The 22,834-nt window shown below is 45.1% G+C and overlaps 1 long non-coding RNA gene across 2 annotated transcripts; it reads right to left on the bottom strand.

Annotated features, from left to right (window-relative positions):
• Window positions 1-154: 154 nt before the first annotated feature.
• On the bottom strand, window positions 155-20,728 carry Gm38623. Of its 2 annotated transcripts, XR_871310.1 has the most exons (5): window positions 20,533-20,728; window positions 18,931-19,059; window positions 12,922-13,024; window positions 12,270-12,363; window positions 12,147-12,162 (listed from the first exon to the last, which is right to left on the bottom strand). It is a non-coding gene; the product is annotated as a predicted gene, 38623 (long non-coding RNA). The 2 variants fall into 2 exon arrangements; XR_001779313.2 differs by lacking the exons at window positions 12,147-12,162; window positions 12,270-12,363; window positions 12,922-13,024 and adding exons at window positions 155-1,363; window positions 4,136-4,237.
• Between the last annotated feature and the right edge of the window lie 2,106 nt (window positions 20,729-22,834).

The following is a 22,834-nucleotide window of genomic DNA, read 5'->3' as shown; positions in this document are numbered from 1 at the left end:
AATAACACAGGTGTTGCTTTGAATGTTGCCATTTAGGAACTGTCTTTCTCTTGGTGGAGCACCCCAGTAATCCTAGCACATGGGCAGCAGGAGGGTCAGGAGTTCAAGACCAGCCTAGGCTACTGAGATCTTCTTTCAAAACACAACAGGAGCCGGAGAAATTGCTCAGAGGTCAAGAGTGTTTGTTCTTGCAGAGACCCAGGCTTGAGTCCCAGCACCTACACGGCAACCCACAGTTGTCTGTAACCCCAGTCCTAGGGGGTCTAACCCTCTCTTTTAGTCTCCTTGGCCAATGGCATGCATGGAGTGCATATACAGATATGCAGGAAATACAGTCATACACATAAACCTTTAAAAACACAAAGGTGCAGGGAAATGAAAGGGTTAGATGGAAATTTAGAAAATAAATTGATATACTGAACCTCCCTTCATGATCAGTCACGAGAATGCATCTAGAAACATGTCTATTTTTAACAGGACTGGAATGGTGTATTGAAACACAGGAGCCTGACTTCCCAGCCTATTTATCTGGGAAAATAGTGGAAACTCTGAGTAAATTTTTTTCTAATGGGAGTTTATTGTCCATACAAAAGCTAGGAAAGAAGTGACCACATGGCTAGTTTGAAGTCATATTTTCAACAAATGTCCACCAAGAAAGGCATTGTGTTCTCTCCTGGGTGGGGTATTAGGGAACAAGTGGGAGTGGCTTACTCAAGATTTGGCACAGCCCAACTGGAAACAACACAGATGTTGGCACACAGTAGAGTTCTCGTAGCAGTATCAGTAGAATGACTCCATGAGGACAGAAGTGGTTAGACACTTGCCTGGCTGGGAAAGAGGAAAGAAGACGGATCCGAAACAGCAGTTGAGTTGTAATACTTGGAACTGCGAGTTCCTCATGTGACATCTCCACACCAACAATGGTTTTGACCTCCTGACTCCTCATTGTGTGCGGGAGTGCAGGACTCCTTCCTGTAGCCCTTTAATTGGAAAAGAGCCTCGACTGGATTTTTTTAAGATTATGAGCTAACTGCTTATAAGGGAGAAGTCAAATCCAGAAGGAATTTAAGCTCCTCTGTGGGAAAAGAGCTCAACACCAACATTTTGGTTTCAGAAACAGGAATGTCAAAAATGCTGAATCTGCACTCAGGGCAGAAGGTTCCATTTTGCTTTGTTCTGAAATTTTTATTACATTATTTATTGGGGGAAGGGGGCATGGCAAAAGCATGGAGTTGTGCATGTTCCCACTTGAAAATACAATATAAAAGTAAATATGAGTTGTCAGCCTCCAACGCAGTTCCCCCATCTTCACCTGTAGATTTGCATGTTCTCAGACTGGCTCTCTACGGTGATCGTAGCTGACCTATGAAAATGAAAGACAGCTATGCAAGTAGCGTTTGACTTCTTTTTTTTTTTTTTGTTTTTTTTGTTTTTTTTGTTTTTTCGAGACAGGGTTTTTCTATAGCCCTGGCTGTCCTGGAACTCACTCTGTAGACCAGGCTGGCCTCGAACTCAGAAATCCGCCTGCCTCTGCCTCCCAAGTGCTGGGATTAAAGGCGTGCGCCACCACGCCCGGCTCGCGTTTGACTTCTTAAATAATTCTTGAGAGGAAGCCAATTGCCCTGTCAAGACAACAGGGCAACTGCTCCTTGGTAAAAGCCAGGAGATGACGAGACCTTGGAGCCTCCCTGTGGCCTTCAGACAATCACAGCCTTGGCTGCTGTCTTAGCTGTCACCTCAGGAAAGAACCAGAGCCAAATAGTGGGAGAGTCTCTCAAGCTGCTGCCCCGCTGAGCTGTGAGAGATGATGAATGGTACCCTTGTTCTAGGCTAGTCAGAGTGAGGCAATTCACCCCAAACCACAGATGGTGAATACAGCAAGTCAGGCAAGCAGACGTGCAGCACAAACTTTTAGTATATTTTTCTTATCAGAAAGCTCTGCTAAGTGAAATGGAAACGTGCCATTTAAAACATACATTTGCAGGCAACAGGGACGTGATTTTATTTCAGGACTTTGTAGATATTTTTTTGTTACAAAATATTTTTAAAATGGTCTTTCATCAAGTGGAAATTCTTAACACTGGATTGGTGGGTCCTTGTAGACTTTCAGGAAGCCTCCTGTTCATGCAATGGGATGGTATCTTTACAGTTTGTTTTTCAGAAATCTAACAGGTTCTCATCCTTGCTTTGGAAAAAGAGTAATAATTGATTAAAAATATCCAAACTGAGACCAATCCCGTGGGCAAGAACCAATCCCTAACACTATTAACAATACTCTGCTATGCTTGGAGGTGGGATCCTAGCATAACTGTTCTCTGAGGCTTCACCCAGCAGCTGACTGAAACAGATGCAGAGACCCATAGCCAAACATCAGATGGAGCTCATGGAGTCTTGGGGAAGAGTTGAGGGACCCAAAGAGGACAGGGACTCCACAGGAAGACCAACAGAGTCAACTAATCTGGACCCTTGGGGACGCCCAGAGACTGAATCACCAATCAAAGAGCTAGCATGGGCTGGACCTAGGCCCCCTGCAGACATGTACAAGATGTGCAGCTTGGTCTTCATGTGGATCCCCCAACAATTGGAATGGGGGCTGTTCCTGAATCTGTTGCCTGTCTGTGGATCCTGTTCCCCTAGTTGGGCTGCCTAGTCTGGCCTCAGTAGGAGAGGATGTACCTAGCCCTGCAGAGATTTGATGTGCCAGTGTAGAGTGATACCCAGGAAGGGGTCTCCTCCTTCTCAGAAGAGAAGGGGGATGCAAAAGGAATTGTGGGAGGGGAGGCTGGGAAGAGGGGGGATATTGGGATGTAAAGTGAATAAATAAATTAATGAAAAAAATAGTATGTTGAGGGGTTGGAGAGATGGCTCAGCAGTTAAGAGTGCTAACTGCTCTTCCAGAGGACCTGGGTTCAATTCCCAGAACCCCAATGGTAGCTCACAACTGTCAGAAACTCCAGTTCCAGTGGTATCCAGTGTCCTCTTCTGGCCTTCTCAGGCCTTAGGCACACAGGTAGTGCACAGACATACATGCAAGCAAAAACTCATACACACAAAATTTTTTTTAAAAAAATGTAAGCATCATTTAAGAAGCTAGGGGTTTAGCTTAGTTGCAGAGTATTTGAAGGAAAAAAAGTGACATTTAAAGTCAGTATCGTGACACATAACTGCAATGTCAGGATTTGGGAGACTGAAGCAGGGGGAAGTCACAAAATTGAGACCATACTGGGCTACATTGCCAGACCCTTCCACAGGAACAACAACAAAAAGTGACATTCAAATCAAATTATGCAACTGTCTAAGGAAACTGTGGGTGCCCTGACTAAAACATGATAAAATATACAGCTCAATTTAAAATTGCTCAGAACTTTGATATTGATTTTTAATTACCTTGGGAAACTGAAGAGGAAGGAAAGAAGTTAGTGATACTTTAAATAATAGATATTTCCAAATTTGTTTAGGACAGAAAACAAGTTGCCAATCTGAAAATTTGTTTTCCTGTAAAAATAATATTTAAATATCATTCGGGATCATACATGATCCATACACAACAGCCGTTTCCTTTCATTTAAATAAATATATGTTATTGGCAAGGCAATTGTTAATTTGTTTTTAACTTAACCTCTTGGATATCCTATTACTGCCCTGTGTCCTGGAGACTGCAGCTTTAGATCTGCAGAACTTGACCCTTCATGAGCTCCAGCAGTTCATGAATGGGGGTTGGGTGGGCCAGCTCAAAGCCCTGGATTGGGCCTTAGTGGTAACTGAGCAGCACTGTCCCAGCTAGCTTACCCAATGCTGCAGCCATCAAGGAGTGGGGCCCACTCTCCTGTTCTCATGCCCTCAGGGCTGGCTAACCTGCCCCTTAGCCACCAGGGCCAGCTCCACTGTACTGCCCAGGTAAGGTACAGGCCCAGCTCTCCTGGGTGCTGCAGCTGGCCAGTGTGAGTGATGGGGCCTGCCTGGAGCAGGTAGCAAGTGGGGGAGGGGTCTCTCTCTCTCTCTCTCTCTCTCTCTCTCTCTCCCTGCTGGCAATTGTTAATTTGTAATGGGGACATCTATAAAGGTATTAGTATGAAATAAATGATAAGAATCATTTTCAGGAAGATAAGTCTTAGCTGGGTGTGGTAATGCATACCTGTAATCCAGCCCTCGGGAGCTTGGTAGGCAGAGGAAGGCAGTGCATGCCTAATGTGTTCCACAGTAAATTCCTGGCTGGGTGGTGCTACATAGTGGGACCCTTTTTCAAAAAGAACAGTCTTTAGCACTCAGAATTTTCCAGAAACAAATATATGGGCACATGTAGAGATGAAACCAAGTATATGACAGAATCCCAGACTAGCCCAACTCTGTCCCAGAACACTTTGTTGCAAACAGTTCTTTTTCTGCTTTCTGGGAAGGGCAGCAAAAGGTACATGTTGTTTCTGAAACTCCATAGACTCACTCTGTAGACCAGGCTGGCCTCAAACTCAGAAATCCGCCTGCCTCTGCCTCCCAAGTGCTGGACTAAAGGCGTTCATCACCACTGCCTGGCTGAGAGAGAGAGATTCTTAAAAGTCTAGTGGTGGTACACATCTTTAATCTCAGCACTCAAGAGGCAGAGATGGGCCTGGAGAGATGGCTCAGTGGTTAAGAGCACCAACTGCTCTTCCAGAGGTCCTGAGTTCAAATCCCAGCACCCACATGGTGGCTCATGACCATCTGTAGTGGTATCTGATGCCCTTTCCGGATATGTCTGAAGACAGCTACAGTGTACTCACATACATACAATAAATAAATCGTTAAAAAAAAAAAGTCAGATCTTTGAGTTCTATGCCAGCCTGATCTACAGAGTGAGTTCCAGGACAGCCAGAGAAACCCTGCCTCAAAAAAAATCAGAAAAGAAAAGAAGCAAAAGGAAAGCAAAAAGGGAGGGAGGGAGGGAGGGAGGGAGGAAAGAAAGAAACTTATCTGCCCATCCTCCTTTGAGTTGCTATGAGGGTAAGGGGGCCGGCTGCTTGGTTTGACCTGAGTGCCTCAGTTTTAGCTCTTACTGAGCTGGGCACGAGGAAGGCCTAGACACAGGAAAACAGAGCTGGTTATCCTTGGGATTGTTCTTGTTATGCTGGCAGCCAGAATCCTTTCTTCTCTATGTTGGGGACATATGGTCAGGTCCTAGTAACGAGTAAGTCCTGTCCATGCGGTCATAGTGGCTGTTTAATAGATGGGTCTACACAAAACTAGTTTATCACTAGGACTTTTTTGCTAGGGGTATTAGGGAAAATGGGCTGCTTTAAAATGTGGATAACTTACCATGGCTGCTGTTCTAATTTCTATGTGGGCATATCCTGGCCTCATAGGGAGAACCAAGGCCCTCATTGCTGGACCACTCGAATAGTCTTAAGTGAAACCAGCTGCAAACCTGGACCACCACCTCTCTAAGCAATACATTTACTTCTCTGCCTAAGCAGATGCTTCTACTGCTTGCCACACTAAGCATCCTACCTGCTGCTGGGCAGGGTGGCATAAACCTGTAAGCCCAGCACTCAGGGGAGAGACAAGAGTGCCATGAGTTTTATTTTGGGGTTTTGTTTGTTTTTTGTTTTGTTTTGTTTGAGACAGGGTTTTTCTGTGTAGCCCTGGCTGTCCTGGAACTCACTCTGTAGACCAGGCTGGCCTCAAACTCAGAAAACACCTGCCTCTGCCTCCCAAGTGCTGGGGTAAAGGAATTCAGCAGCACGGCCAGGCTAAAATTTTTCGTTAACGGTACTCCCGGGGCCTGGTGGTACATGCCGGTAATCCCAGAGCTTGAAATGCTGACACAAGATGGAAATTGGGGGTACCCTGAGCTACACTCAAGAGCTTTCTCAACAACAACAACAACAACAACAAAAAAGGAGGAGGAGGAAGAAAAATAAAAGGTGGCCTACTCCTGTATTGATCTAGTTCTTTGTCGGCTCCCAGGGCATCTTCTTAATGATTATCTTACATAGCTTATAAAGTAGTTTAAAACTGTACTCATACCAGCAGCCTTTAATCCCAGCACGGAGGAATCTGAGGCAGGTGGATCTCTGTGAGTCTGAGATCACCCTGATCTACATAGAGAATTCCATGGCAGCCAAGGATACATAATCAGATCTTATCTTTAAAAAATGTATTCATACATTCAAGCATCTCCATTCTAGAAATGTGACCCAACCAGCAAAAAGATATGATCATGCATGAGTTGTCAGGCACAAAATTTAACAAAGCCTTGGAGTTAGCGAGATGGTTCAGTTGGTAACATGTTGGCTACACAAGCAGGTGAACATGAGTTTAATTCCCAGCATACACATAAAAGCCAAGTATGGTGTCTGTAATCCCCCTCCACCTCGCAAGCATGTAATCATATGCTTGGTGGAGGGGGGATCCCTGGGCCCTGATGAACAACCAGTCTAGTCAAATCACTGAACCCTACATATCAGTGAGAGACCCTGTTTCAAAAATGAGACAGAGCAATTGAAGACACCTGACACTAACATCTGGCCTCCACACACATGAACACACTTGGATTTTACACCCACAGAAACATATATGTGTGCATATGCACACACCCACACATGTATAACAGCTAAATCTGGTAATAAAACGGGGTGTTTACTTTGTGTCAACTTGTCCAGGTCACAGGGTACCAAAACTATCGGGCTATGTGCTTGTTCTAAGTGCAGCTGTTAATGTCCCTAGATGGGCTTATGTTCAAACCAGTGACTGGTGAGGAAAGAGGCCTCCCCCGACTCCAATAGGAGAGCTTCCCCCAGTCTAGCGAGAGGGCCTGAAGAGAACAAAGGGTGAGTTTGGCACAGTCTGTTCTCCACTTGAGTCCTTTGACATTGGTCTCTGGCCTTAGAACCAGACTGGAACTTCCACCATTGGCCATTGGCTTCTCAAGCATTTATTTGTGGATTGAAGCCCATATCATCAGATGACAGTGCTCAGGCCTTTCCCCCATATGAATATTAAGAGGTGGTTAGGTTCACGTGAAGCCATGACAGTAAGGGACTCTTGGTATGATCCGTGCCCTGATTAAAGGAAAATGCTTAACTGTCCTAACCGTGGTCACAAGGGCCAGAGGGTGGAGGACGGAACACACAGAGGAGCAAATCAGCTGGGCTTGCTTTTATTAGGAGAGCTCAGAGGAGCTGGAGAGAAGATACAAGTTCAAATCCTCAACACCGACAGAAAAACAGCCAGGTGTAATCCCAGGCAGAAGAACTGCTGGGCTCCCTGGCTGCCAGCATAGCTCCAGAGTGAGTGAAAGATCCTGTCGCAAGGGAATAAGAGGAAGAGTAGCAGGACGCCTGACATTCTTCTCTGGCCTCTGCAGCAGCACAGCCAAGCAGGATCCTCTTTATCCCTACACCATGTCCCCAGCCCTCAGTAGTCTTCAGTACTCACTTTCCTTAACATTGGAAGTGCTCTTTTGGTTTGGTTTCTGGTTTGGTTTGGTTTGGTTTGGTTTTGGTTTTGGTTTTTTAAGAGGGTTGGAGGTGGGGATGGGGGTGGGGGTGAACTACATAGCCCAGGCTGACTTCCAACTTGAGATCCTCCTGCCTCGGGCCTCCAGGCACTGGGATTGGAAGAGTGTGCTACCACACCCAGCTAATACCAGAATCTTAACACAGAGAAGTAGAAGAGATTTAATGCATCATGGGATATGCAACCTCAGCCAGCAATTTTACTGCAAGCATATAGCAACCTGGACCAGAGCCAGTGTGAGAAGCTGTGCAGCAGAGGGGGCTTAAATTAACCCACTTACTAGATCCCTGATTAATTATTAAGGTTTTTAGAGACGCTTTCTATGTGGTAGTAGCCTGGCCCCTGTCATAGCAAATTGCTATTTTAAAAAATGTTACATAGTAGAGCACCCAGCTAGGATCTTAACACATTTGTGCTCACCCTCCCATGATTTGTTGTGACAGTATCCTGCTATGTACTCCGAGACTGTCCTGGCACTCGTGGTCTTCCTGCTCTGCCTCTGAAGGTGATCACACGTACACACTCTCGCTGATTTCTGTGGTTCTCGTGTGACTCACTTTTCTGGTGTTTTGATTGGATGTTGCTCTATGAAGGCATCTTTATATTGCAAAGACGGGATGTGCACGTCACATCCCAGGTATGATTAGTTTTCAGACAGATCCAGCTAAGATTGGCCTGTTCATATTCCACCCCCTAGGGAGAAGGAACCTGGAGCCCTGGCCAAGATCTCTGTGTACTCCCTATGGTGCTGTGGGCTTATGGCCTGCTGGCTGACTCTGCTGAAATCTTGGTCTTCATTCGGCAGTCTGACTCTACCCTGTCATCAGTCCATCCCATAGTATTCATACCAAGAATGATCCCAAGGCTCTGAGTAGGTGGTGGTCTACCATGAATGGTCAGAGGGCAAGAACCACAGAAGCAACTTAGCCTCAAGCCCCAGCCCTTCCCAGCTGCCTCCAGCCCTGAGCTCTGCTCTTGGCTTGCCTCAGAACAGAAAAACAAACCAATGTGAAAAAAAAAATGAATACATAAAATTCTTTCCATTTTTTTTTCCTGTAGAGCAGTTTGACCTCCTCAAGTTCCTACTTCCTAAAGGAGACTTAAGCCTTCATTCAGGAATTAAAATTCCTATTTTTAGAACTCTGAATTAACTGGTATTTTAAGAACAAAATTTTTAAAAAGCCTTTTTGTTTGCCAGGCATGGTGCATGTCCATAATTACAACCTAGTATGTAGAGGCAGGAAGACCCCTGTGAGGGAGCCTGGTCTGTATGACAAGTTCTATAGGCCAGCCAGGGTGACAGAGTGAGACCCTGTATTTAAAAAAAAAAAAAAATTGTTTTTTTTTTCTGTTTTTTCCCCCAAACATTTTTTAATTAGGTTTTTTTTCTTCATTTATATTTCAAATGCTATCCAAAAGTCCCCCATACCCTCTCCCCCACTCCCCCCTTCACTCCCACTTCTTGGCCCTGGCATTCTCCTGTACTGAGGCATATAAAGTTTGCAAGACCAAGGGGTCTCTCTTCCCAATGATGGCCAACTAGGCCATCTTCTGCTACATATGCAGCTAGAGACACAAGCTCCGGGGGTACTGGTTAGTTCATATTGTTGTTCCACGTATAGGATTGCAGACCCCTTTAGCTCCTTGGGTATTTTCTCTAGCTCCTCCACTGGGGGCCCTGTGTTCCATCCAATAGCTGACTGTGAGCATCCACTTCTGTGTTTGCCAGGCACCGGCATAGCCTTACAAGAGACAGCTATATCAGGGTCCTTTCAGAAAAAAAAAAATTGTTCTCTTATAATCCCTAAGAGAGTGTGATCAGAAGGATCAGGAGTCCAGGATCAAGTCCATCCCCAACTCTATGGTGAGTTTAAGGGTGCTCTGGGCAACATGAGACCTTGACTTCAAAAAAGGAAAAGGAAATGAGAGAGAGGAAGCTGGTGGAGGGAGAGACATTGGTTCTTAGAAGTCGGTGCGAGGAGACCAAAATGAGAAAAGAGGGGCAGGGGGAGGGAAAAAGGAAGACACTGAAAAAGGATCCAAGTAGAAAGGTACTAAACCCCTGTTTTCATTTTAAATCCCATCTCCTCCTTGTGCTCAGTCTCTATTACCCCTCAGCGTTTCCATCCCTGATGTCCTCTCTTCCTTCTCCATCTGACTTCTGGGTTGGGTACTGGGGTAGGGCCCAGATGCAATGAATTACCAAGGTAAATGGAATGTTACTGCCTGAAGGTTTAACTCCTCAGTCCCTAAAGCCAGAGACAAGAGGGAAAGAGTCTCTCAGATTTTCTTCTCGGTACATTCATTAAATGGTTACATCACAACTGGTCAACCGTAACAATGAAGGAGGCTGCCAGTAAATAGGTCTTTGGAATTTGCAGTTTCATACATAAGATCATTTCTCTTCTTCACCAAACCATAGTAATGCCTGAAACAGACCTTGAATCTCCAGGCTTCTGAGATAGGCAGAGTGAGTCCATGCCCAGGACACGTGTAGACACGTTAGAGGCACACCTATGCTGTGACTGGGACATGTCAGAGGCACACCTATGCTGGCTTTGTCTGCTGGATGGAGATTGGAACCCTTCTCCTCGGAATGACTTTACTCACTAAGATGTCTTTTAGAAGACTGAGCCACCTCTAGTTTTCCTAATGACTCTAGTAGGCAAGTAATGTTTTCACAGGGAGTGGAAATTTTTCTGAAGTATAACTACAAAAAAAAAAAAAAAAAAAAAAAAAAAAAAAAAAAAAAACCCTGAGAAACTCCCAGAGCCAAAAGATCTTTAAATAGAAATCAGAAGGCACCAGGCTGGAGTAGCACCTTGTAAATTAAGTGAATCGATGGAGTAAATTGTCAAAGGAAGCAACTGGGAAGACATGGGAAAGAGAATAGACAGCGAGCTCTTGAAGCCAGTGGTGGTGGTTGTGTCTAAGTAAGCTTTGTTGTTTTCATCCAGAGTCTAAGGTAGAGCAGGCTAGCCTGTGACTCGCTATGCAGCAGAGGATGACTTTGAACTGCTGATCCTCAAGCCTTCTGTGGATGCTGGGGTATCTGGGCTCGTGCTGCCACATCTGGCTAGCAGCTGTGGTCTATCCCTCCCTGTACTCTCATTGCCAAGAACAATCGACAGACATTGTTAGAATGTGGGCCTGCATCTTTACGCTAGAAGACAGCAGCCAGCCTCCCAGAAGCTCACCCACGGTGACAAAGAGTTTAGAAGCTGTCTATGATGTGGCTTATCAGCAGCCCTTAAATAATGACCCCAACCAGTCCCTGGCTCTCCCATGCTCTTTGTCATGTACACTACTATGTTGAAATAAATCTTGTGATGTGAAACTTCCTCTTCCAGTCCCCCAAACTTATAAAATCTCAATATCCCCTTTGTCCTTAGGATTAGTTCAAGGATGTGACATCTAAACATGCTCTCCTGGGCTCCCACTCACCATTCACCACCCCCCTATGGGACCCATCTCTCTTTCTCTCTGTCGCTTTTATTCTCACTTTTAAAAAAAATATCTGATTTGTATGGGTGTTTCCCCTGAGTGTGTGTGTGTGTGTGTGTGTGTGTGTGTGTGTGTATGTGTGTGTGCAATATCTTGGAGGCCAGAAGAGGGCATTGGGTCCCCTGGGACTGGAGTTATGATGGACAGTTGCCATTCAGGTACAGGAGTGGAACTGAGGTCCTGTGGAAGAGCAGCCAGTGTCATTAACTGCTGAGCCATCTTTCAATCCCTTCCAGAGCGTTTACTAATTCTTTGTTGAAAATGGACTTTTCTGATATACAAATAGAAAGCATGAGGGTCTCAAGACTGAGACCCCGGATTCCCAAGGCCAAATGTGACCAAATGTTTTCTAAGTGAATGATTTTTCTTCTTCCTTTCTCCTCTCTTCCTTCCCTTCTTCCACAAAGATGGAGCCTAACAAGCAAGCGTTTTCACACACACACATACACACACACACACATACACACACACACATATACACACACACATATACATACATACACACACACACACACACACACACACACACACACACACACATATATATATATATATATATATATATATATATATATATATATATATATATATAATGTTGGGGGACACTTGTTTGCCATATTGTCTGTGTGAAGGCCAAAGGACATCATTGAGACATTGAAAATTGGTTCTCCCTTTCCATGATGGAGGTTTTAGGGTTATAGGTTTTGAACTCAGGTTGTCAGTTTTGGCAGCAAGCTCCTTTACCCACTGAGCCATCCCCATGGCCCTAGGTATGTACTTTACCATTGGACTATATACCCCCAGACATATTTGAGCTTTTATCCCTACTTGCAACCAATATAATGCTTGACTAATGTAATCATAATGATCAAATGACACCTTTTAAAATGCGGTTAAAATAAAAATGAATATTAGCTGTCTCTCAAGTCTAATGAAAAGAAAATATTGGGGAAAATTAAATGTGTGGGTTATGATGAGGAATAATATTTTTAAATAATTTCTTAATTTTTATTTTATGTACATTGGTGTTTTGCCTGCATGTGTGAGGGGTTGGATCCGCTGGAACAGAAGTTACAATTGTGAGTGGCCATGTGGTTGCTGGGAATTGAATCTAGGTCCTTTGGAAGAGCAGTCAGTGCTCTCAAACGCTGAGCCATCTCTTCAGCCCTGAGGAATAATTTTAAAATAGTAAAACCTCTCAGACAATGAAAAAGTAATGAACAAAATTTGAAAAAAAAAAATTCTTTTTAGTATTTGTAGAACTGGCCTCTCACCCAAAGCGGTCTGGACACCCAGTCCGAAAAAGCAGGTATATCCTAAGACTTTGGGAAAGGCAGCGACAACCCGTACTTCTGAGCTTCACCAAACCTAGGAATAAAATGAAATTCCATTTTCATTATCTCAATCGGAGCTGTAAGGCGTGGCGTATGTAACCTGCCAGTGCTCACAAGTGCCCAGCTGCTTCTCAGAGTTTCCAGGCGTGGCCTCATGCCGGGAACAAGGTGGACTTGCTCTTAGCCCACCATCAGCCTCCTTGGCCATGTGGGTTGCGCAAGGACTCACCCAAGCCAATCCCCTGTGCTGCCTGGGTAATGCACGTTCAGGGGAGATAGAGTCTCCCCAAGTGCATATTAACTTGATCACGGAATGCCTCCCCCAGAACCTCCCTCCCTACTCCTCACTTACGTGTTTAAATAGAGTCTTTAATCGATGGGGCTGGTCTAGAATGTTGTTAGGAGGCTGGCCCTACACAGAGGAAGTGGGTCTGTAGGGGTAGGCCTCGAGGCTCGGGAGCTTGGCCCACTTCCTGTTCTGCTTCTGGACTTGTAGGCCACCTATTTTTGCTGTCATGCCTTCCACGGCACGATGGATAGGGTTCTTTTTTCCTCTCTTTTAAAGAAAGATGTATGTCTACATGGTACATACGTGTATCACATGTCTGTCCAGTACCCACGGAGGCCAGAAGAAGGCATTACATTCCCAGGAACCACATCCAGTGAGTGCTGGGTGCTAAATCCAGCCTGGTCCTCTGGAAAAGCAATCAATACTCTTAACTCCTGAGCCATCCAGACACAATCTTTAAAAATTTAAGGATTATTCTATACAGGCATACTTAAAGGCCCATCTCCCAGGTGATTCTAGATCCTGACAAGTTGATATAGTAATTCTAACCATCACTTCTAGTGTTTTGGAGGTGGAGGCTTGAGCGTCAGGGGTTCAACCTTATCTCTGACTGCATGGGGAGTTCAAAGCTAGCCTGGGTTATATGGACTGCATGGGGAGTTCAAAGCTAACCTGGGTTATATGAGATCCTGGAGGCAGTTGGCACATGCTTCAGGAGGTAGAGGCAGGAGGATCTCTGTGAGTTCAAGGCCAACCTGGGCCACACAGAGAAACCCTGTCTTGAAAAACAAACAAACAAACAAACAAAAACAGACAACTAGTAGGTTTTATCCAAGGACACAATAAGCCAATTGAAGCCAAATTTGAGAGGATAAAGGCAGGTTTATTGGGAGGCAGCTCTCAGGTGGGTTCCCAGTCTCACAGGGGGAGGACAGTGAAGCCATGTACCCAGGCTAAGCACGGCCTTTTTATAGCTGCTTAGGTGAGGAATGATGACGTGTCTGCTAGGAGCTGGGATTATGCCCATATATGGTCAAAAACTGAGTCTTTGGCCAGGCACACTTGGACTGGTCATGGAAACTCAGAGCCAATGGGTGATGACGTGTTAGCACAGTTTTTTCTCTGTGTGGGTGGGGTTGAGTGAAGAAAAGGGGGGGGGGGCAAGAGTGTACCTAGCTTGTGCAGGGGTTACAGCTAAACAACAACAAAGAGTCCATTGTACCATTGATATTATCTATATTTTATTCTTTTCTTTGGTATTCTTTCTTACTCTTTTTTTTTTTTTGCGGGGGGTGGGGGGCAGTTTGAGACAGGGTTTCTCTGTATAGTCCTGGCTGTCCTGGAACTCACTCTGTAGACCAGGCTGTCCTCGAACTCAGAAATCCACCTACCTCTGCCTCCATAGTGCTGGGATTAAAGACATGTGCCACCACTGTCTGGCCTTTCTTAATCTTCTTAAAGCCAAAATAAACCCTTCCTCCCATAGGGTTCCTTGTTGGGTGTTTTGCTCAGAACAATGGGGAAGTAGCTAACACAGAGGGGCATGGAAGCATCTTATTTCTTTTTAAAATGTTCCTTTATTTCGTGGTTTTTTTTTTTTTTTTTTTTTTTTTTTTTTTTTTTTGGTGGTGGGGAGGGGAAGTTTCGAGACAGGGTTTCTTGGTATAGCCCTGGCTGTCCTGGAACTCACTCTGTAGACCAGGCTGGCCTCGAACTCAGAAATCCGTCTGCCTCTGCCTCCCAAGTGCTGGGATTAAAGGCGTGCGGCACCACGCCCAGCTAATTCGTGGATTCTTTTCTTGTTCTTTTGGCCACTTTCTAATTTATCTAATTCTTGATAAATTATTTTGGGGCATTTTGTTTTCTTTCTGGTGCTGGAGACTGTTTGAACCCAGGACCTTGAACAAACGATAAAGCAGAGGGGTTGCTGTTGTTCTTTCCACGGGCTGAGGAGATGGCTCAGTGAAGTGAGTGAGTAACAGGGCTTGAAGCACAAGCATGAGGAACTGAGTTCAAACCCTCAGCATCCAAGTACAAAGCCAGACCTGAGGGCAAACCCTTGCAACCTGAGTGCTGTGGCGGGGGGTGGGGTGGGGGGGGGAGGGTGGGGAGATGGGGGGGAGCGCGGGGGGGGGCGGGGGGGCGGGGGGACAAGATTATTTCTGGGATTTGTCTGCCACCTCACTCTGAATTCAGTGAGGAGTAGGATGCCCAGCTTCCTCATCTGCCTTCTGCATGTGTGCCAACATGTCCACATGCATGCACACACATGCACACTCACACAACTATACATACACCAAGGTTCTTGTGCATCCTTCTCCCGCTTCCTGTTGGTTTCCATGGTTGGGGACGAGCAGTCTGTTGCCAAAGGAACTGGCTTTCTCTGTGGGTAGGACATCGCTTCCCTTCCATTTCTCTCAGGGATTCATTTTTCTGTCTCTCGTTTTTCCAGAAGTTTGACTATGGGGCTGGTTGCGCAACCCAGAGATGGCGATTGCCTGGCATGCACAAGTCCCCGTGCGCCACCCCAGCACAGGAAGTACTGCTGGGACTCAGTCGGCTACTAGAATTATATAGACTCCGGTAGAACTTCGGTGAAATCCCTCCTACCCGCCGTGGCTGTCAATCTCTCACTCCACTTCACTGCTCATTCCCCTCTTCCATAACAAGGCATAGACTGCGTTCTGCTTGCTGGCTCTGAGCTGCCGTTTAAGGCCTCCCATTAGGCTGTTGCCTTCATATTGAAAGTGAGAGTCCTGCTAATCTCACTCCAAGCCCACCTTATCCTCTCCAGTCTGTTCTGACCCCATCTAGTGTGGTTCTTTTTATTTTTATTTTACACAGAAGAACCTCAGTATATTTACATTCCAGAAAAGGACACGGAGCTTGGGAATGCGGCACCTTTAATCCCAGCCCTCGGGAGGCAGAGGCAAGGGGAGCTCTAAATTTGAGGCCAGCCTGATCTACAGCGTGAGATCCAGGACGGCCAAGGCTACCCAGAAAAACCCTGTCTTGAAAAATCAAAAGAGAAAACAAAAACAAACACAGAAAGACAGACAGACAGACATCAGACAGACAGATATAGGAAAGAAAAGAAGGGATGATAAGGGGTTTTCTGCAATCCGTTAGTGTACCCAGAGTGGTCAGAGAGTGGTTTTCCTCAGAGGCAAAGGTGATGGGCCCTCTCAACTCCCTGGCAGAGCCTGGGCTACCTGCTTCCCACTGCCTGGTGCCACCACACCCCTAGCCTTCATGGCAGCCACTGAATGGCACTCCTGGAGACAAGGACCAGTCACTCATGTTGTTAGGCCTGCCATCATGGAAATAATATTCTGCCTATTGGAGTTCGTCAGAGCTGGACACGGGAAGAATCTCTCTCCATCCTTTAAAGCAGTGCTTCTTGACCGTCCTAGTGCTTCGACCCTTTAATACAGTCCCTTACGTTGTGCTGAGACCCCAACCTTAAAATTATTTGCTACTTCATAGCTGTAAATTTGCTACTGTTATGAATCATAATGTAAATATTTTTTGGAGATAGACGCATGCCAAAGGGGTTGCAAGCCACAGCTTGAGAAATGCTGCTGCAAATAGTTACACTATTATTATTTTAACTTTATTTGTAAAACTATGTATATGTGTGTGTGTGTGATTGTGTGTTTGTTCATGTGAGTGTATTATTTCTGGAGGCCAGAAGAGGGTGTCAAAACCCCCAGATCTGGAATTACAATTATGAGACTCCTGGTGTGGGTTTTGGAAACTGAAAAAGTTGGGTCCTGCGGAAGAGCAGTACAAGTGCTGAACCATCTCTTCAGCCCTTACTCGTGTGTGTGTGTGTGTGTGTGTGTGTGTGTGTGTGTGATGTATGTTAGCGATGTGTGTGTTAGTGGTGTGTGTGTGATGTATGTTAGTGATGTGTGTGTTAGTGGTGTGTGTGTGATGTATGTTAGTGATGTGTGTGTTAGTGGTGTGTGTGTGTGTTATCAGAGTGTGTGTGTGTGTGTGTGTGTGTATGTGTGTGTGGGCACACATTTGAGTGCTTGTCTCACAAGCCAGAGGCCTCAGATCTCCCTGAAACTGCAGTTGTAGATGGCTGGGAGCTACTTGATATGGATGCTGGGAACCAAACTTGGTCCTCTGCAAGAGCAGTTCCTACTTTCAACCACTGAGTCACTTCTTCAGCCCTCTGTTCATTGTTTTTGAAACATTGTTTTCATCTTCCACTATTTCATGTAGTCCAGGCTAGCCTTGAACTCACTATGTAACTGATAGTGACCTTAGATTTCTCATCCTCCTGCCTCTCCCATCAATATTACAAGTGTACATCACCACCGCCATATTTCTGTTGTACAGGGGCTTCATTATTATAGCTAGGCAAGCGTTCTACCAAAAGCTAACTGAGCTATGTCCCTGGCTTTAGTTTTTATATTTTCTATATTTTTTTATACTTTTTAACTTTTCTTCCTTTCCTTTCCTTTCCTTTCCTTTCCTTTCCTTTCCTTTCCTTTCCTTTCCTTTCCTTTCCTTTTCCTTCCTTCCTTCCTTCCTTCCTTCCTTCCTTCCTTCCTTCCTCTTTCTTTTTTTCTATGAAACCTTCCTGTTATTTGAGACATAGCCTATGAGCCCTAGGCTGGACTTGAACTCTCCAGAATCCCCTTGCTCCAGTCTTCTGAGGGTTAAGATTACAGGTGTAACCACTGTGATGTTTAAGAACGGCCCCCATAGGCTCATATATGTGAATGCTTAGTCATCAGAGAATGATACTACTTGAAAGGAGTGGAAGGAATAAAGAGGGATTTGGGCCCAGTCTCTTTCTGCCCATGGATCAAACTGTAGTTCTCAGCTCTCTCCAGTGTCCGCCTGCATGCTGTGATGCTGTCTCCTGTGATGAAGATGGATTAGCTCTCTGAAACTGTAAGCAAGCCCACAGTTACAGGCTTTCTCTTATAATAGTTGCCTTGGTCATGGTATCTCTTCACAGTAATAAAACAGTGACTAAGAAACCACCATGCCTGGCTTTCACTGAAACTTTCCCCCTCTGCTTCAAGCATGTCCACAATCTCTTCCATGCCATCTTCTGAAGTCTGTGTCCAATCCTTTTCAGACATTTCCTGTGGTGGTTTGATAGGAATGGTCCACATAGACTCCTGTGTTGGAATGTTTGGCCATAGAGAGTGGCACTCTTTGGAGCTGTGGCCTAGTTGGAATGGGTGTGGCCTAGTTGTAGGAAGTGTGTCATCTTGGGCTTTGCTTTGAAGTCTCCTAGGCTTGAGCCATGCCCTGTCTGGCAACATCTCTCTCTGCTGCCTGAGGATCAAGATGTAGAACTCTCAGCTACTTCTCCAGTCCTATGTCTGCCTGCTTGCTGCCATGCTCCCTGCCACGATGAAAATGGGCTGAACCTCTGAAACCATAAGCCAACCCCAATTAAATAATTTCCTTTATCAGAGTTGCCATGGTCATGGTGTGTCTTCATAGCAATGAAACCCTAACTAAGGTAGTTCCCATGTCTGACATCCTGGGAGTTTCCACCAGTTCCTGCCTGTTCTCATTAGAGTGAGGTTTTCTCGGTTCTCTGATAATGAATGATGTTAATCATTAGATACTATACATTTTGGACAGTATGTTAGGAGAGTTTGGGTAGTCTTAACAGGCTTGCTCCAGCAGTTCATCAGTGGTCTGAAGGTATCGCTCTCTTGTTATGGACTCAGGAATAAAAGACTGAGCTGAGAAAACATGAAGCTGTCCTCTAACCTCCACACACATGCCATAGCATGCCCATGTGCACATGCACACACACAATTTTAAAAGAAGGCCTCTTTTTCTCTCAGGCTTTTCTGGTTGACTGATGGCCCTGTGGTGAGCGCTAAACAATACTAAGTTTAACTCCCTGCCTGTTATCTCTGGGCCTAGTCTTCCCCTTTTTCTATACGCCATGGGTCTCTTGGATCAGGGATGGGGAATGGAGAACAGACAGCTGCTTGGTGCGGTTAATCTACCACTGCTTTAGACCGTGTGGTCCTCAGGAAGGTGCTTTTCTTTTTTTAAGATTTATTTTATTCATATGAGTAAACTGTAGTTATCTTTAGAGGGCATCAGATCCCATTACAGATGGTTGTGAGCCACCATGTGGGTGCTGGGAATTGAACTCAGGACCCGTGGAAGAGCAGTTGGTGCTCTTAACCACTGAGCCATCTCTCCAGTCCAGGAAGATGCTTTTCTAACTGGATAAAATCATCATAGAGGGTCTTGGAGCTGAGCTCATTACAGGCAAAAAAGTAACCGTGATGTTTTGTTGTCAGATTGGTTAGTTACCTCATCAAAATGGCAATAGCCATGTGACATGGCCACCGTCTTGGTTGGTGATATTTTCAAGATGAGGAAGGCATGTCATTTTAACACTGTGAGCTATCAAGTTCCAGGTCTGGGCTACATATTAAGACCCTGTGTCAAGACAAAATGAAAGGGAAATATTACCTGTGGAATGGGAGAAATTATTTACAATCTTATCTCTGTGTAGGAACTTGGATCTACAATATATGAAAGACTTATAGGAACAAATAGGACAAATAATTTAAGGAAAGACTCGGGACTGAGTAAGCAGATGCCCAGGGATAGAGATGGCTCAGTGGCCAGAGGACTTGCTGATCTTCCCAAGGGCCTGAGTTCAGTTCTCAGCACCTGTACTGGCTGGTTTTGTGTGTCAACTTGACACAGGCTGGAGTTATCACAGAGAAAGGAGCTTCCGGTGAGGAAATGCCTCCATGAGATCCAGCTGTAAGGCATTTTCTCAATTTAGTGATCAAGGGGGAGGGCATTTTAAAAGCTTTTTAAAAAGAAGACACACAAATGGTCAACATGAACATTGACAAAAATGTTCAAAGGTTTAGTCATCAGGGAAATGTGCAAACCCATAGTGGGAGATGCAGTTCACAGGAGTCAGGATGGTTGTAATGAAAAAGCCAGGTGATGAAAGAAGAGACTCAAAGTCACTCTTGGCTGTCTAGTGAGTTTAAGGCCAGCCTGTGATAAACTTGACCCTGTCTCAAATCAAATAGAAAAAGTAAAAAAACAAAACAAAACAAAAAAAAGAACGAACCCGCTGACTGAATCAATCAGTGTATGAGGAGCATGCATATAACTTGTTCATATGTGCATGTGACGTGCATGTGCAGTCCAGAGGTTGATATCGGGTCTCTTCCTCAGTTACTTTCCACCTTATGAGCGTGCATGTATTTATTTTGTGTGCACAGATGGAAGTCAGAGGACAAGTTGGGGGTGTCTGGTCTTCCACCCTTTGGTCTCTGGGTACTGAGCTCAGGTTACTTTTGACTGTCAATGTGGCAGTGTTGTATCACCTGGGCGTGACGTATCTAGATCAGGCTGGCCTAGATTGGGTTAATTAGTGGAAAGACCAGTGTTGTAAGTGACAACGTGCTCTGGATCCTGAACTGTGTGAGAAGGGAGAAGTCCGGATGAGCACCAGCATGCACACATTAATTCCTTACTTTTAACTGCTGTTGTAATAGAACTAGTGGCGTCACATTCTGCTACCAAGACTTTCCCACAAGCATAGACTGCAACGTGGAATTTTTGAGGGAAAATAAACCCTTTCTCTCCTCTGTTGCTTTTGTCAGGGTATTCTATCAAAACAACAGAAAAGAAACAAAAGTGCCTGGGTAACCAGGAACCCCTGGGTGACGGGAAAGAGAGGGTGTCTTGTCATCCAGGGTACAGAAGTTGTTAAAGCTTGGCCAACCCAAGAGTTGCATTTCCATGCAGGTTTAGGACACGATGGTATGAACTATTTGGGTCAGGGATGGCTTAACTTGCCCTTCACAAACTGAGGCAAGCACACATCATCCTCTGGGCCCAACAAAATGTGTGCCCAGCCTTCCCACCCACAGCACTCCTTACCGAGGTCGCTTGCCCTCCTTCTCCGCCTGGAGATTCTGTTCTGCTTGTCTCAGTGTTTAGAAACAATGCTGGCCTTTCTGTTGGAGAAGGAGGAGGGTGTGGATGCCAGGGAGCAGTCAGCCACAGCTCTGAAGACTGCAGAAGTCCAAGACAATCTCAGTCATGCTAATCTCTCTGCACGGTCCTGGGCCTCTGCTCCCCCTTGTGGTTCAGGGAATAGAGGACACACAAGAAGAAGAAATTTCCCTCTCACACTTTGCTGTTAAGATCTCTTGAGCACTGGTAAAGAGATGAACTTCAATGGCCCAGGCTATAAGATCAACAATTGATTAATGGGACCTTATGAAAATGAAAAGCTTCTATAAGGCAAAGGACACCGTCATTTGTACAAAACAGCAGCTGGCAGATTGGGAAACAGAATTCTCTCTCTCTCCCTCTCTCTCTCTCTCTTTGTTTTTGCTTTTCAAGACAGGGTTTCTCTGTGTAGTCCTGGCTGTCCTGGAACTCATTTTGTAGACCAGGCTGCCCTCGAACTCAGAAATCTGCCTGTCTCTGCCTCCCAACTGCTGGGATTAAAGGCGTGTGCCCCCCACCGCCCGGCTTTTTTTTTTTTTTAAGATTTTATTTATTTATTTTATGTATATGAGTACATTGTAGCTGTCTTCAGACACACCAGATGAGGGCATTGGATCCCATTACGGATGGTTGTGAGCTACCATGTGGTTGCTGGGAATTGAACTCAGGACCTCTGGAAGAGCCGTCAGTGCTCTTAACCGCTGAGCCATCTCTCCAGCCGGAAAACAGAATTCTCAACAGAGGAATCTCGAATGTCTGTGATGCACTTGAAGAAGTGTCCTTAGTCATGGGAGAAATGCAAATCAAACTACCTCTGAGATTCTATCTTACACTGATCAGAATGGCTAAGATCAAAAACTCAAATGATAGCTCCTGAGGATGTGGGGCAAGGGGACACTCCTCCATTGCTGGTGGGAGTGCAAACTTGGACAACCACTCTTGAAATCAATTTGTCAGTTTCTCAGAAAACTGGGAAGAGTTCTACATCAAAACCCAGAGATACCACTTCTGGGCATATACCCCAAAAATGCTCCACCATCCCTCAAGGACACTTGCTCCACTATGTTCATAGCAGCTTTATTCATAATAGCCAGAAACTGGAAACAACCTAGATGTCCCTCAACCAAAGAATGGATAAAGAAAATGTAGTACATCTATACAATGGAATGCTATTCAGGTATGAAATCATGAATTTTGCAGACAAATGGGTGAAACTTGAGAATATCATCCTGAGCAAAGTAGGCCAGACTCAAATGGATATGCATGGTATGTTCTCACTTATAAGTGGATATTAGCCGTAAAATACGGGTGCCATGTTATACTCTGCAGACCCAACAAAGCTAAACAAGAAGGAAGGCACAGGCAAGGATGCTTGAATCTCACTTAAAAGGGAAACAATAGTAGTAGCAGGCAGATGGAGGGAGGGAACTGGGTCCCGTCACTGTCTGTTGGGTCCTACTTATCCATCTCCAAACATCGCCTGCCCTCTCACAGGTCTGCTTCAGCAACACATGAGTCTGCTTCAGCAAAACATCACAGGAGTCTGCATCACATGACACAACCAGAAACTCCCAGTTCAACACACACACACACACACACACACACACAGTTACACAGTTTTTAAAAACATAATCAATCTTTCAAAAAAAATATACAGGTAGATCTGGTGAGATGGTTCAACAGGTAAGCGCACTTGCTTTCAAGCCCGATGACCCGAGGTTAATTCACAGAATCCACAGAGCAGTAGCAGAGAACCGACATCCCCAAGTGACCTCTGACCTCCACACGTGGGCTGTGACATGGATGCCCCTCCCTGAAAGCTAAAGAATGACATAAAAAACTTGTGTCATATATAAAATGTGGTAAGAAATTACGTTTTGAACACTTGATGAAATACAAACCCAGACTTAATTCAGATTTAAGTCATCCTTAATGTTCACTCAGTGCTTAGTCTTCTGGGTGTGTGAAATATTATCTAATTTTTTTGCTATGGAGAATTTCAAGTTCATTTCTTTTTCAAGAAAAAGTAATGGGAATGTGGTTCAGTTGGTAGTGTGTTTGCCTTGCATGAATGAGGTACGGGGTTTGGTTCCTAGTATTACAACCAACACCAAGCAAGCAAACAAACATGAATTTGCTTTAATGCCACATGTGCTGCTACACTGGTGGTCCCAGCGCTTGGGAAGCAGAGCCTGGACTGGGCTATAATATGACAGCCCAACTCATT

This window comes from Mus musculus, chromosome 9 (assembly GCF_000001635.26).
Source record: "Mus musculus strain C57BL/6J chromosome 9, GRCm38.p6 C57BL/6J".
Classification (NCBI taxonomy): Eukaryota; Metazoa; Chordata; class Mammalia; order Rodentia; family Muridae; genus Mus; species Mus musculus.
The sequence above is the reverse complement of the archived record's forward strand: the minus strand, read 5'-3'. Positions and strand labels throughout refer to the sequence as shown.